We start from the raw sequence: 13,931 nt of genomic DNA on the forward strand, positions 1-13,931 counted from the left end.
TAAATTTTTTGACATAGGGTGCAGGCAGATTACGGGCCTCACATAGCTGCTGCCAGGCCCCTAATCTGCCATGGGCCCCTATATACCACCTCCTCCTGCTGCTGCCAGGTCCAGAGTCTCTCATGGGTCCCTGTACGGCCTCCCATTGCTGCTGTCTCCATCGCCACACTCTGCTGCCATGTGCCACTTTCAGGTCTCTTCACACTGCTGGTGTGTTAAATTTTTTGACATAGGGTGCTGCAAGATAACGGGCCTCACATAGCTGCTGCCAGGCCCCTAATCAGCCATGGGCCCCTATACCGCCTCCTCCTGCTGCTGCCAGGTCCAGAGTCTCTCATGCCATGTGCCACTTTCAGGTCTCTTCACACTGCTGGTGTGTTTAATTTTTTGACATAGGGTGCAGGCAGATTACGGGCCTCACATAGCTGCTGCCAGGCCCCTAATCTGCCATGGGCCCCTATATACCGCCTCCTCATGCTGCTGCCAAGTCCAGAGTCTGTCATGGTCCCTGTACGGCCTCCCATTGCTGCTGTCTCCATCGCCACACTCTGCTGCCATGTGCCACTTTCAGGTCTCTTCACACTGCTGGTGTGTTAAATTTTTTGACATAGGGTGCAGGCAGATTACGGGCCTCACATAGCTGCTGCCAGGCCCCTAATCTGCCATGGGCCCCTATATACCGCCTCCTCATGCTGCTGCCAAGTCCAGAGTCTGTCATGGTCCCTGTACGGCCTCCCATTGCTGCTGTCTCCATCGCCACACTCTGCCATGTGCCACTTTCAGGTCTCTTCACACTGCTGGTGTGTTTAATTTTTTGACATAGGGTGCAGGCAGATTACGGGCCTCACATAGCTGCTGCCAGGCCCCTAATCTGCCATAGGCCCCTATATACCGCCTCCTCATGCTGCTGCCAGGTCCAGAGTCTCTCATGGGTCCCTGTACGGCCTCCCATTGCTGCTTTCTCCATCGCCACACTCTGCCATGTGCCACTTTCAGGTCTCCTCACACACTGCTGGTGTGTTGAATTTTTTGACATAGGGTGCTGGCAGATTACGGGCCTCCCATAGCTGCTGCCAGGCCCCTAATCTGCCATGGGCCCCTATATACCGCCTCCTCATGCTGCTGCCAAGTCCAGAGTCTGTCATGGGTCCCTGTACGGCCTCCCATTGCTGCTGTCTCCATCGCCACACTCTGCCATGTGCCACTTTCAGGTCTCCTCACACACTGCTGGTGTGTAGAATTTTTTGACATAGGGTGCTGGCAGATTACGGGCCTCCCATAGCTGCTGCCAGGCCCCTAATCTGCCATGGGCCCCTATATACCGCCTCCTCATGCTGCTGCCAAGTCCAGAGTCTGTCATGGGTCCCTGTACGGCCTCCCATTGCTGCTGTCTCCATCGCCACACTCTGCCATGTGCCACTTTCAGGTCTCCTCACACTGCTGGTGTGTTGAATTTTTTGACATAGGGTGCTGGCAGATTACGGGCCTCCTATAGCTGCTGCCAGGCCCCTAATCTGCCATGGGCCCCTATATACCGCCTCCTCATGCTGCTGCCAAGTTCAGAGTCTGTCATGGGTCCCTGTACGGCCTCCCATTGCTGCTGTCTCCATCGCCACACTCTGCCATGTGCCACTTTCAGGTCTCCTCACACTGCTGGTGTGTTGAATTTTTTGACATAGGGTGCTGGCAGATTACGGGCCTCCTATAGCTGCTGCCAGGCCCCTAATCTGCCATAAGCCCCTATATACCGCCTCCTCATGCTGCTGCCAAGTCCAGAGTCTGTCATGGGTCCCTGTACGGCCTCCCATTGCTGCTGTCTCCATCGCCACACTCTGCCATGTGCCACTTTCAGGTCTCCTCACACACTGCTGGTGTGTTGAATTTTTTGACATAGGGTGCTGGCAGATTACGGGCCTCCTATAGCTGCTGCCAGGCCCCTAATCTGCCGTAGGCCCCTATATACCGCCTCCTCATGCTGCTGCCAGGTCCAGAGTCTCTCATGGGTCCCTGTACGGCCTCCCATTGCTGCTGTCTCCATCGCCACACTCTGCCATGTGCCACTTTCAGGTCTCCTCACACTGCTGGTGTGTTCCATTTTTTGTCATAGGGTGCTGGCAGATTATGGGCCTCCCATAACTGCTGCCAGGCCCCTAATCTGCCATGGGCCCCTATACCGACTCCTCATGCTGTGACGTTGCAACAAGGTGGAATTCAACCCTACATATGTTAGACCGCCTTTACGAACAGCAAAAGGCCATCACAGATTTCCTGATGTTAAAAGCAGATAAAGGTACTCCCTGTGTAACTTAGATGTCAGCCATTGGCAGCTCATGCGTGACACCTGCGCTTGCTCAGGCCCTTTGAGGAGGCCACGCTATTCGTGAGTCGGCAGGACTATGGGATGAACGACGTCATTCCTCTGTTGCACGTCCTGGAACAAATGCTGTTAACAATGGCTGGTCAGGGTGCGGTAGACGTGGCGCACAGATCTCAACGCCACATGGCCCCTGTGGGGGCAGGACTGGAAGAAGAGGAGGAGGTAGAGGAGGACATTGGTGCTCAGGAATTATTGAGTGAAATGGGTGGTTTTTCCACTCAGCGGACAGGAGTGGAGGAGCAGGAGCATCTGGTAGAGGAGGAGGAAGAGGAGACAGAGGACCTAGACGCACCGTGGCAGTATGCTGTGGAGATGGAGGCAGGGAGTCCCTCGCATTCCTTGGCACAAATGGCCCATAGCATGCTCGGTTGCTTGCGTAGCGACAGCCGAATAATAACCATCAGACAGAGGGATGACTTTTGGCTGTCCACCTTGTTGGACCCTCGCTACCGTTCAAAAATGGTGGCCTTTTTCACACCTGCTGAGAGGGAGGCCAAAATAACGTACTATAAAAAACACCTATGTAGTCAGCTGGTCTCTGCCTGTCTGCGCCAACGTCCATCCTCAGACACTGTGGGCCCTGTGCGCTCGTGTTCCGCTGCCATGGCAGCAGGGGAGGGGTGGGGTGGTAGGAGCAGTGGCAGCTCCACCAGCAGCGGCTGCCTCAGTCTGCAGTCGATGATGAGTAGCTTTCTTCACCAGCGCAGTGAGGAAACTACTAACCAGCCGCAGCAGCAGCAGCAGCATCAGGTGGACCTGGAGCAGGACCTCAAACAACAGGCTTAGGCCTACTTGGACAGCACCCTGCCAACCGAGGTAGACAATCCCCTTGACTACTGGGCAACGAAACTTGACCTTTGGCCCCAACTAGCTGAATTTGCCCTTGAAAGGCTGTCATGCCCGGCCAGTAGCGTGGCATCGGAGCGCGTGTTTAGTGCGGCAGGAGGTATTGCAACTCCGCGGAGGACACGACTGTCCACCCAAAGTGTGGAGAGACTCACGTTTGTGAAAATGAATCAGGCGTGGATTAGTCTGGATTTCAAACCACCAGTTCCTGACACAACTGACTAAATCCGCCATGAATCATGCCCCAAACATGTGCCACTTTCAGGTCTCCTCACACTGCTGGTGTGTTCCATTTTTTGTCATAGGGTGCTGGCAGATTACGGGCCTCCCATAGCTGCTGCCAGGCCCCTAATCTGCCATGGGCCCCTATACCGCCTCCTCATGCTGCTGCCAAGTCCAGAGTCTCTCATGGGTCCCTGTACGGCCTCCCATTGCTGCTGCCTCCATCGCCACACTCTGCCATGTGCCACTTTCAGGTCTCCTCACACTGCTGGTGTGTTCCATTTTTTGTCATAGGGTGCTGGCAGATTACGGGCCTCCCATAGCTGCTGCCAGGCCCCTAATCTGCCATGGGCCCCTATACCGCCTCCTCATGCTGCTGCCAGGTCCAGAGTCTCTCATGGGTCCCTGTACGGCCTCCCATTGCTGCTGTCTCCATCGCCACACTCTGCCATGTGCCACTTTCAGGTCTCCTCACACTGCTGGTGGGTTCCATTTTTTGTCATAGGGTGCTGGCAGATTACGGGCCTCCCATAGCTGCTGCCAGGCCCGTAATCTGCCATGGGCCCCCGTACCGACTCCTCATGCTGCTGCCAGGCCCGTAATCTGTCATGGGCCACTGTTGTCGCTTGTTGGCATATTCCGCTCGTTCAGATGCTCCTTCTCCTGCTACTCCTCTTCACGGATTCCGTCAGCAGTCTTTCTTGGAATCCGTTTCCAAGAGACAACAGTTTGCGAGCACGCACCCGACGGTGCAGAAGCTGAACGTCCTCCTGTCCAAGTTGCTGCTGCCAGGCTCGTAATCTGTCATGCGCCCCTGTACCGCCTCCTCATGCTGCTGCCAGGTCCAGAGTGTGTCATGGGCCCCCGTACCGACTCCTCATGCTGCTGCCAGGCCCGTAATCTGTCATGGGCCCCTGTACCGCCTCCCCATGCTGCTGCCAGGTCCAGAGTGTGTCATGGGTCCCTGTACGGCCTCCCATTGCTGCTGCCAGGCCCGTAATCTGCCATGGGCCCCTGTACCGACTCCTCATGCTGCTGCCAGGCCCGTAATCTGTCATGGGCCCCTGTACCGCCTCCTCATGCTGCTGCCAGGTCCAGAGTGTGTCATGGGTCCCTGTACGGCCTCCCATTGCTGCTGTCTCTATCGCCACACTCTGCCATGTGCCACTTTCAGGTCTCCTCACACTGCTGGTGGTTTCCATTTTTGTCATAGGGTGCTGTATGGCCTCCCATTGCTGCTGCCTCCACCGCCACACTGTGGCTCCACACTCTGGTTTTGGCCCCGTGACTGCCCAAATGAGTGAAGTGTGCGGTGATTCTAAGATCGACGGCACTCATCTGCATGTCATACTGACTGACAGTATTATTTCTCTTCCCCAGCAGACTCCAAGGGCATTTAAATTAAAGGTACAGTGTTCTGCACTAATATTAAGTCTCTCTGAAGCCTAGAAACACCCTTTTTTAAGTTAAATTCACAGCGAATTTATTCGACTCGAATCGAATATTGTCCACGAATTCGCCGAATCAGTCGAATCGAATTTTTCATTTCTTCGCTCATCTCTAGCTTCCACCCAGTGTGGCTGTTTTTTTCCAGGCATATGAGCAGCAACAGTGTTTAGTCTGGTATTTGTACATATGACCAAGTGTGCTTGGGGGGCTGCTGGTTCCAAGTAGTCAGAGGATGAAGCCAGTGAGGAGTACTGAGTCACATTGTCATACTGCATGACATACTGTACATGATGGCACCACCTATTTTATCAATGTGCCACACCCTGCATCCTTCCCTGCAACCCAAAGGAAACTGTAAAAGATAAGTAAAACAAAACAAAACAGACACAGCTGTATTGTTCCTATTCAAAACATACACAAAAATGTTTAGTTGGTAGGGGTACGTTGCTTTGGCTGTACTAACACAGGGGGCCCCCCACCCGCGACCACTGTGTCCACCAGTGAATGGGACCTGGTGATCATGTGATTGCTAATTAAAGATAAACCTAGGTTCATTTTTAAAAAGGCACCAAATATTAGAGATCAGATTGTAAAAAATGTATTAGAACCCCCAAGGCCACTCACGAATACTCTAAGTTTCTTCAATGGGACAGGATTTTACAGATGTGGTCATTGTTATAGCTGTAGAAGAACTCATGCAAACCCAAGATGTAGAAATAAATTTATCAATCCCTTAAATGGTAAACAGTATGAAATAGACCAATTTATTACGTGTAGTACTAAAGGCGTAGTATACGCCTTAAAATGTCCGTGTAATCGATTATATATAGGACGCACTAAGAGGTGTCTTAAAGAGCGTATGAAAGAACACATACACAATATTAGTATAGGCTATAATCATCATTTACCGCTACATTTTAAATCACATCACCATCAAGAAGTAGAGAAAATAGAATTTTGGGGTTTAGTCAAACACAATCCACACTGGAGAGGTGACAATTTAGTCCGTGAAATAAGTAAAAAATAATCATTTTGGATTTATGAGTTAGGAAGCTTAGCACCAGATGGTTTGAACAAGGATTTTGATTTATCCTGCTTTATCAGTGACATTTAGGTTTGGATAATACGTACATATATGATAGGATATATTTTTTGGTTTTAAGTATGCAGCACATGTGAGTGGGGGAGAGTACTTTTTACATTCGGTATGCAGGTGCAGGTGCAGACCTGTATATTGAGTGTGAGGGATTCTTTCTGCACCATTTAGAATGTTTATTTTAACATATATTTTTTTAATTATTATCTCTTTATTAAATTATTTTGTTAAACATTTTTTTTTTTAATTAAAATTTTTTTTTTTTTTTTGTATTTTTTTTATTTTTAATTAAATTATTTGTTGATTTTATATAATTATTATTTGTTTAATGGTATCATTATTTGTTATTTATGCCATTTTTTAATTGGCACACTTATTTTAAATCGTCATATGTATTATTAAAAAGATTGTAATGCATAGTAAAAGAGGTTGTTTAAATCCAGGCAGTCCGATGAGTCATATGCAAAGTATCTTTCCGAGATAGTAGCATAGTAATTGAAACAAATGTGTCAAAAGGAAGGATAGTTTGTGCTTCCAATTGACCCCAAAAACATGGCTGCCTCCAGTACATCTACGGGAAAATGGAGGACAGGATATATATAAGCTGGCAATGGATGAGTGATTGACCTATCACAACCCCCTGATGAAGCCACGTGATTGGAGGCGTAACGCGTAGAGAGGGGCTACGTCATCACTCGGAGATGAGCTGCACAACACGATAGACGGCAGGTGTATGACTCAGAGGCCAGCAGAGGATTTCCAATGGGATATTGCGTTATTTAAACCTGTCTAATGTGAGTTTAATACTTGGATGGTGGGAATAAAAAAGTTTTAAAAGGTAAAGCACTATGTCCTCTATTTCTTCCTGCATGCGGAGTAACACAAGGAGAGGATAATTAAGAGGTCTGAGATAACAAAAGGAGTGTGTAATCCCTGAAGGGATAATCAGCCACCAGAGGATACATCCATTACTCCTAAAGGAAGGATCTCCCAATTTTACCAGCAAAAGTATATGTCCAGCAGGTTCCAGGGAAAGTGAACCGAAAGCGTGTATAGCCTAATTGCAGGCATCAAAGGAGGTGAGCGCACATTTTCACTATTTGAAGGATTCACAAAAGTCACAAATTGAGGAACAACAAGCACCAAGTCACTATATATAAACAATTGTTTATTCAATGGGACTATTATTTTGATGATATTTGGATTCATACTAATCACTACTAGTTATTTATGAGCATTTGGTTATTTTTGTTTATGGGGTCATTTAAATGCGTTTTAGTTGAGTGTTATTAGTTGGTTTATTATTTTTGTTATATTAAATGAGGGTATTATGAATATAAATGAAATTGAGGGTATTAGTAAGTACATCATGTCACTAATGATTTATGAGCACTTGGTAAAATATTTTTTTAGAGGAGTATTTTATGTGGAATTATTTTGATATTTATTTGGAGGAGATTGATTAGTTGAAATTATCTATTTAAATATTTTTTGGTATTTATACACTTTTATTAGTTATTTGTATCATAATTTGAATTAATTTAATGGTAATAATTTAATTATTTATTGAGAAGTATTTAGGAGCGCAACATATATTTGTAGATATTTCTAACACAGTTGTAGTTATGTGTTTCATGTTTGCGATCCTCTAGTAATTATCACACCTGTGGTTCGCAAGTCACTCTGATTCAGTAATTCCAGTCTTATTTGGAGAAATTCTGGATATGGAATCCCTTTGATGTTTATATTATTCTCCAGACCTCCAATTGTATATAATTTGAGTTAAGCATGCTCTATACAATTGGAAACCTTCATACCAATGAGACCCTAGAGACAATAGGTTTTATTTAGATAATGGCTGTTTATTGTCATAAAGTGGTCATATTTAGTGCCACCCTCCACTGTGAAAAAGCTATCTATATAGAGTGTATAGTCAAGTGTGAAAAACCCAAATGCCCAATATTACAAAAAACTAAACACTACATATCAAATAAACAAAATATTAATGTGCAACATATACTGTATCCAGTCAATCCCCAGTGCCAAAATTGAACAGTGTATGATATATGATTCAATTCTGAGCAGGGGCGGACTGACCATTCGAGCACTCGGGCCCTGCCCAAGGGCCCAGGGTCAGTAGGGGGCCCATGAAATGCCCCTGGTATCTTTTATAGGCTTTTTTGGGTGTACTTTGAGTGTGAGCAAGGACACAGGGGCCCCATGATCTCCCCAATTGCTCGGGGGCCCCACAAGTTGTCAGTCCGCCCCTGATTCTGAGTTACACTAATTGCATCATCACATTACGTAGGTGTGTCCTGCTGTGAAGAACACAAGATTGGATTAATTTTGCTATTACTGTTAGCAGCTTTTTTTTTTATCTCATTGTTCATTTGGATTAGCTATACTTCAATGAGATTGTACTACCTTTAACGTGAGTATTTTGAACCCTTCCTCATTCAATAAAAGATCACTTATGGAAGCATTATGGCCTGTCTAACACTTTAGATAAGGTACACCAATAAGGGACAAGAGGTGGAGGATATTCACAGTGTTACACTGAAGTGGAAAATTTGGCAAGCTAGAAGATAGTACCCAGGATTTGGACTTTTGATATGTTTTGGGTTTTTTTTCACATTAAAAGGGAAATGTATTAGGTTTTGATCCACATAACTCAATGGTGATTCTAGCTTAGGGAAAAAACTATTCAACCTCAGGGAGCTTAAGAAGAAGCATGGCCACTCAATGAAATTGGAGAAGTTTTGTAACCTTAAGCTGCTTAGGGGGTTCTTTATTGTCAGAGCTGTAAGAATGTGGAACTCCCTTGCACAATCAGCAGTGTCAGTGGGAAGTGTTGAGTTTAAAAAAAAACCTCTTACATGAGCATCTTACTAAATGCAATATATAAGGATATGGGAATTGGTATTGACATAAACAAACACACACATATCCACACCCACACAGGTTGAACTGGGTGGAATGGTGCCTTTATTCAGCCTCACCAATTATGTAACTACACTGCTGGGTCCTGGGTTCCTCCTGGTGCATGACAATGCCCAGCCTCATGTGACGAGAGTATGCAGGCAGTTCCTGGAGGATGAAGGAATTGATACCACTGAATGGCCCCCACACTCGCCTGATCTAAATCCAATAGAACACCTCCAGGAGCTCAGTGATGCCCCAGTTCAGATCTGGGAGGAAATACCCCAGGACACCATCGTCTCATTAGGAGCATTCCCCGATGTTGTCAGGCATGCATACAAGCACACGGGGGCCATACAAACTACTGAGTACCATTTTGAGTTGCTACAATGAAATTTCAGCAAAAAGGACTAGCCTACCGATGGGGCATCCCTACATTTCTAACACATTACCCAGTCCATATCAGTATAGACATCCAGCACGATATTTTTTGCCCCATTGAGATCTGATGTGTTTTCAAAATGTTCCTTTAATTTTTTTGAGCAGTGTATATTTATATATTGGAGAATAAGAACCTCCTAAAATTCTTCCTGAAGAAGTGGACAGGAGTCCATGAAATGTATCAAGATGCTCTGGACTCAGTACATCTTGATACATTTTTTTAATTTCCCATGTATATAGATGTAATAATTACCAATACAAGATACAATCTGATGTTTCCTATATTGAGGTCCCCAAGTCGATTTATTCTGTTCTACATATAGTGCTGTTTTATGAGTCTCTTTTAACCACTAGGGGACCGCCCACAGTACATATACTGCTACAAGGCAACCCCTGTGATCACGTATACAAATGTGATCTTGCATTCTGGGGCGCGCGACCCCCCTACCTGTGGCACCGATCACAGCCACGGGTGTCAATCACCGGGTCCCGGCCGGTGATTACCCGCTGGAGCCCCGTGATTGCTGGCAAACACAGATGGGGAGGAAGGCTGATCAGCTTTCAGCACACTATTCTGGGATCGCTGGACACAGCCTTCCAGAACAGTGTGTAACAGAGAGGTACACACCCCCGCCCCCTAGTAAAACACTCCCCTCACACAGTTAACCCTATGATTGTCTCCAAAAGTTAACCCCTTCCTCCCCAGTGCCATTAGTACAGTGTCAGTGTTTTTTTTTTTGCACTGATCACTGTATTGGTGTCCCTGGGGATGTCATTGGCCCCAAGTCAGTTCCCCCCCAGTGTCAGAATGTCCGCCGCAGTCCCGCAGTCCTGCCACAAGTCGCTGATTGCCGTCATAAGTCACTGATCACCACTATTATTAGTAAAAAAAAAAATCCAGTATCTATACCGCCATTTTTAAATGCTATAACTTTCACGTAAACCAATTAATTTACACATATTTGGATTTTTTTTAGCAAAGACATGTAGCAGAATACATTTTGGCCTAAATTTATGACAAAATTGGATTTTTACATTTTTTTACTGGACATGTTTTATAGCAAAAAGTCCAAAATATTGTTTTTTTCTCAAAATTGTTGGTCTTTTTTTTTTATAGCGCAAAAAATAAAAAAATGCACAGGCGATCAAATACCACCAAAAGAAAGCTCATTTTGTGGGGAAAAAAGGATGTAAATTAAATTTTGGTGCAGCGTAGCATGACTGCGCAATTGTCAGTTAAAGTAACGCAGCGCCGTAACACAAACGGCTTATGTAATCGCTTACTGACTGGCCTATAGCATAAACACTGCTACAGGGTGGCACAGGTGCGCAAAATCCCATATACAGTCAGGTCCATAAATATTGGGACATCGACACAATTCTAACATTTTTGGCTCTATACACCACCACAATGGATTTAAAATGAAACGAACAAGATGTGCTTTAACTGCAGACTGTCAGCTTTAATTTGAGGGTATTTACATCCAAATCAGGTGAACAGTGTTGGAATTACAACACTTTGCATATGTGCCTCCCACTTCTTAAGGGACCAAAAGTAATGGGACAGAATAATAATCATAAATCAAACTTTCACTTTTTAATACTTGGTTGCAAATCCTTTGCAGTCAATTACAGCCTGAAGTCTGGAACGCATAGACATCACCAGACGCTGGGTTTCATCCCTGGTGATGCTCTGCCAGGCCTCTACTGCAACTGTCTTCAGTTTCTGCTTGTTCTTGGGGCATTTTCCCTTCAGTTTTGTCTTCAGCAAGTGAAATGCATGCTCAATCGGATTCAGGTCAGGTGATTGACTTGGCCATTGCATAACATTCCACTTCTTTCCTTTAAAAAACTCTTTGGTTGCTTTTGCAGTATGCTTTGGGTCATTGTCCATCTGCATTGTGAAGTGGTGTCCAATGAGTTCTGAAGCATTTGGCTGAATATGAGCAGATAATATTGCCCGGAACACTTCAGAATTCATCCTGCTGCTTTTGTCAGCAGTCACATCATCAATAAATACAAGAGAACCAGTTCCATTGGCAGCCATACATGCCCATGCCATGACACTACCACCACCATGCTTCACTGATGAGGTGGTATGCTTAGGATCATGAGCAGTTCCTTTCCTTCTCCATACTCTTCTCTTCCCATCACTCTGGTACAAGTTGATCTTGGTCTCATCTGTCCATAGGATGTTGTTCCAGAACTGTGAAGGCTTTTTTAGATGTCGTTTGGCAAACTCTAATCTGGCCTTCCTGTTTTTGAGGCTCACCAATGGTTTACAGCTTGTGGTGAACCCTCTGTATTCACTCTGGTGAAGTCTTCTCTTGATTGTTGACTTTGACACACATACACCTACCTCCTGGAGAGTGTTCCTGATCTGGCCAACTGTTGTGAAGGGTGTTTTCTTCACCAGGGAAAGAATTCTTCGGTCATCCACCACAGTTGTTTTGCGTGGTCTTCCGGGTCTTTTGGTGTTGCTGAGCTCACTGGTGCCTTCCTTCTTTTTAAGAATGTTCCAAACAGTTGTTTTGGCCACGCCTAATGTTTTTGCTATCTCTCTGATGGGTTTGTTTTGTTTTTTCAGCCTAATGATGGCTTGCTTCACTGATGGTGACAGCACTTTGGATCTCATCTTGAGAGTTGACAGCAACAGATTCCAAATGCAAATAGCACACTTGAAATGAACTCTGGACCTTTTATCTGCTCATTGTAATTGGGATAATGAGGGAATAACACACACCTGGCCATGGAACAGCTAAGAAGCCAATTGTCCCATTACTTTTGGTCCCTTAAAAAGTGGGAGGCACATATGCAAACTGTTGTAATTCCTACACCGTTCACCTGATTTGGATGTAAATACCCTCAAATTAAAGCTGACAGTCTGCAGTTAAATTACATCTTGTTTGTTTCATTTCAAATCCATTGTGGTGGTGTATAGAGCCAAAAATGTTAGAATTGTGTCGATGTCCCAATATTTATGGACCTGACTGTATATGTGATTCACGCTCCAGTGGTTTTCACGCCCCTCCCAGATGGTGTCAGATTGCCCATCAGTATACCAGTAATCACATTTAACCACTTGATTGCCAGGAACACAACATACACAATAAACCTCCATTGCTAGTATAGTGTCTGAACGGATCAATATCTTTAATCAGATCAGCACTATACCAGCGTTCACATTAGTATAGCGTCCCCAAAAATGCAGCATTAGCGGGATCAGCCCTGGCACCTGCCAGCACCTGCGTTTAGCCCCTACGCTTAGTAAGTAGGTGCAGTGTCAGTAGGTCACTGTCATTTGATATATTGCGCACAAAACCACAGTGTTGGCAGAATCAGGCCTGATCTCTGTTAGCACTTGCCGGTAAATTTTGATGACTCTCATATGTATCAGAGTTCCAGTACTAGTGCCGCGCTACCTTTTGGTGAACTGGTGGGCACCAGCAGTCTAGTATATCCTGGTCTTTCACATACCTCTTAGATTGTAAGCTCCAAGGGGCAGGGCCCTCCTAACCCTCTTGTATTGAACTGTATTGTTGCTGTATTGTCTCCCGTTATATTGTAAAGCGCTGAGCAAACTGTTGGCGCTATATAAATTCTGTGTAATAATAACAGTAATACCAGAACTGCAGTATGACATGATGATGTGGCGAGTCCCATAAGTGCAGTACAAGCTGGTGCAATGGCGAGCACAAGTATTGTCCCGCAACCACCAAGAACTCGCACTCAGGCCCGTAGAGCCCCTAGTATCCTTCCAGATGTGCTTGCAAATCCCAATTGGCAACCCACAAATTCTGCAGCACCCGTACTTCCCCCATTCACTACCCAACCAGGAATTCGGTGAAAATAGCAAATTTAACTCCTCCCCTTGATTTTTTGGAGCTGTTTTTCACGAAAGATCTGTATGCATTGATTGTGGATCAAAGCATTTTATATGCACAACAATGTATCGCCACCAACCAAATTCAGACCATTCGCATGGAAACTCATTACGGTTTCCGAATTTATATTTTTTTGGGCCTAACCCTCAACATGGGCATTACTAAAAAAAATGAATTGCGGTTGTATTGGTCCACAGACCCGATTCATCATATGGCCGTGTATTCTGCTGCCATGGCTGGACATAGATATGAAAGTATAATGTGTTTTATGCATTTCAATGACAATACACTCTGTCGTTCAGGTGATCCTGAATTTGACTGGTTCCACAAAATTCAGCCCCTCACAAATCACCTTAACCAAAAATTTGCAGATGTCTATACTCCACAGCAAAAAATCTGCGTTGATGAGTCCCTCATTAATTTTTCTGGCCACCTTGCATTCAAACAATTTCTCCCCAGCAAGCATGCCAGATATGGGGTCAAGATGTAGAAGACCTATGAGAGGGCAACAGGCTATACTTATAAGATTTATGAGGGAAAATATAGTCATGAGGAGCCCCCCGGATGCGCAGATTACATGGGGAGCAGTGGCAAGATAGTTTGGGACTTGTTGTCATCCTTTTTCCATATGGGGTACCACTTATACATGGACAATTTGTATTCAAGCGTGCCACTATTTAGACATTTGTACAATCTT

The sequence above is a fragment of the Staurois parvus genome, unplaced genomic scaffold (genome assembly GCF_062004578.1).
Source record: "Staurois parvus isolate SC_StPar_1 unplaced genomic scaffold, SC_StPar_1.0 ptg000087l, whole genome shotgun sequence".
Taxonomy (NCBI): domain Eukaryota; kingdom Metazoa; phylum Chordata; class Amphibia; order Anura; family Ranidae; genus Staurois; species Staurois parvus.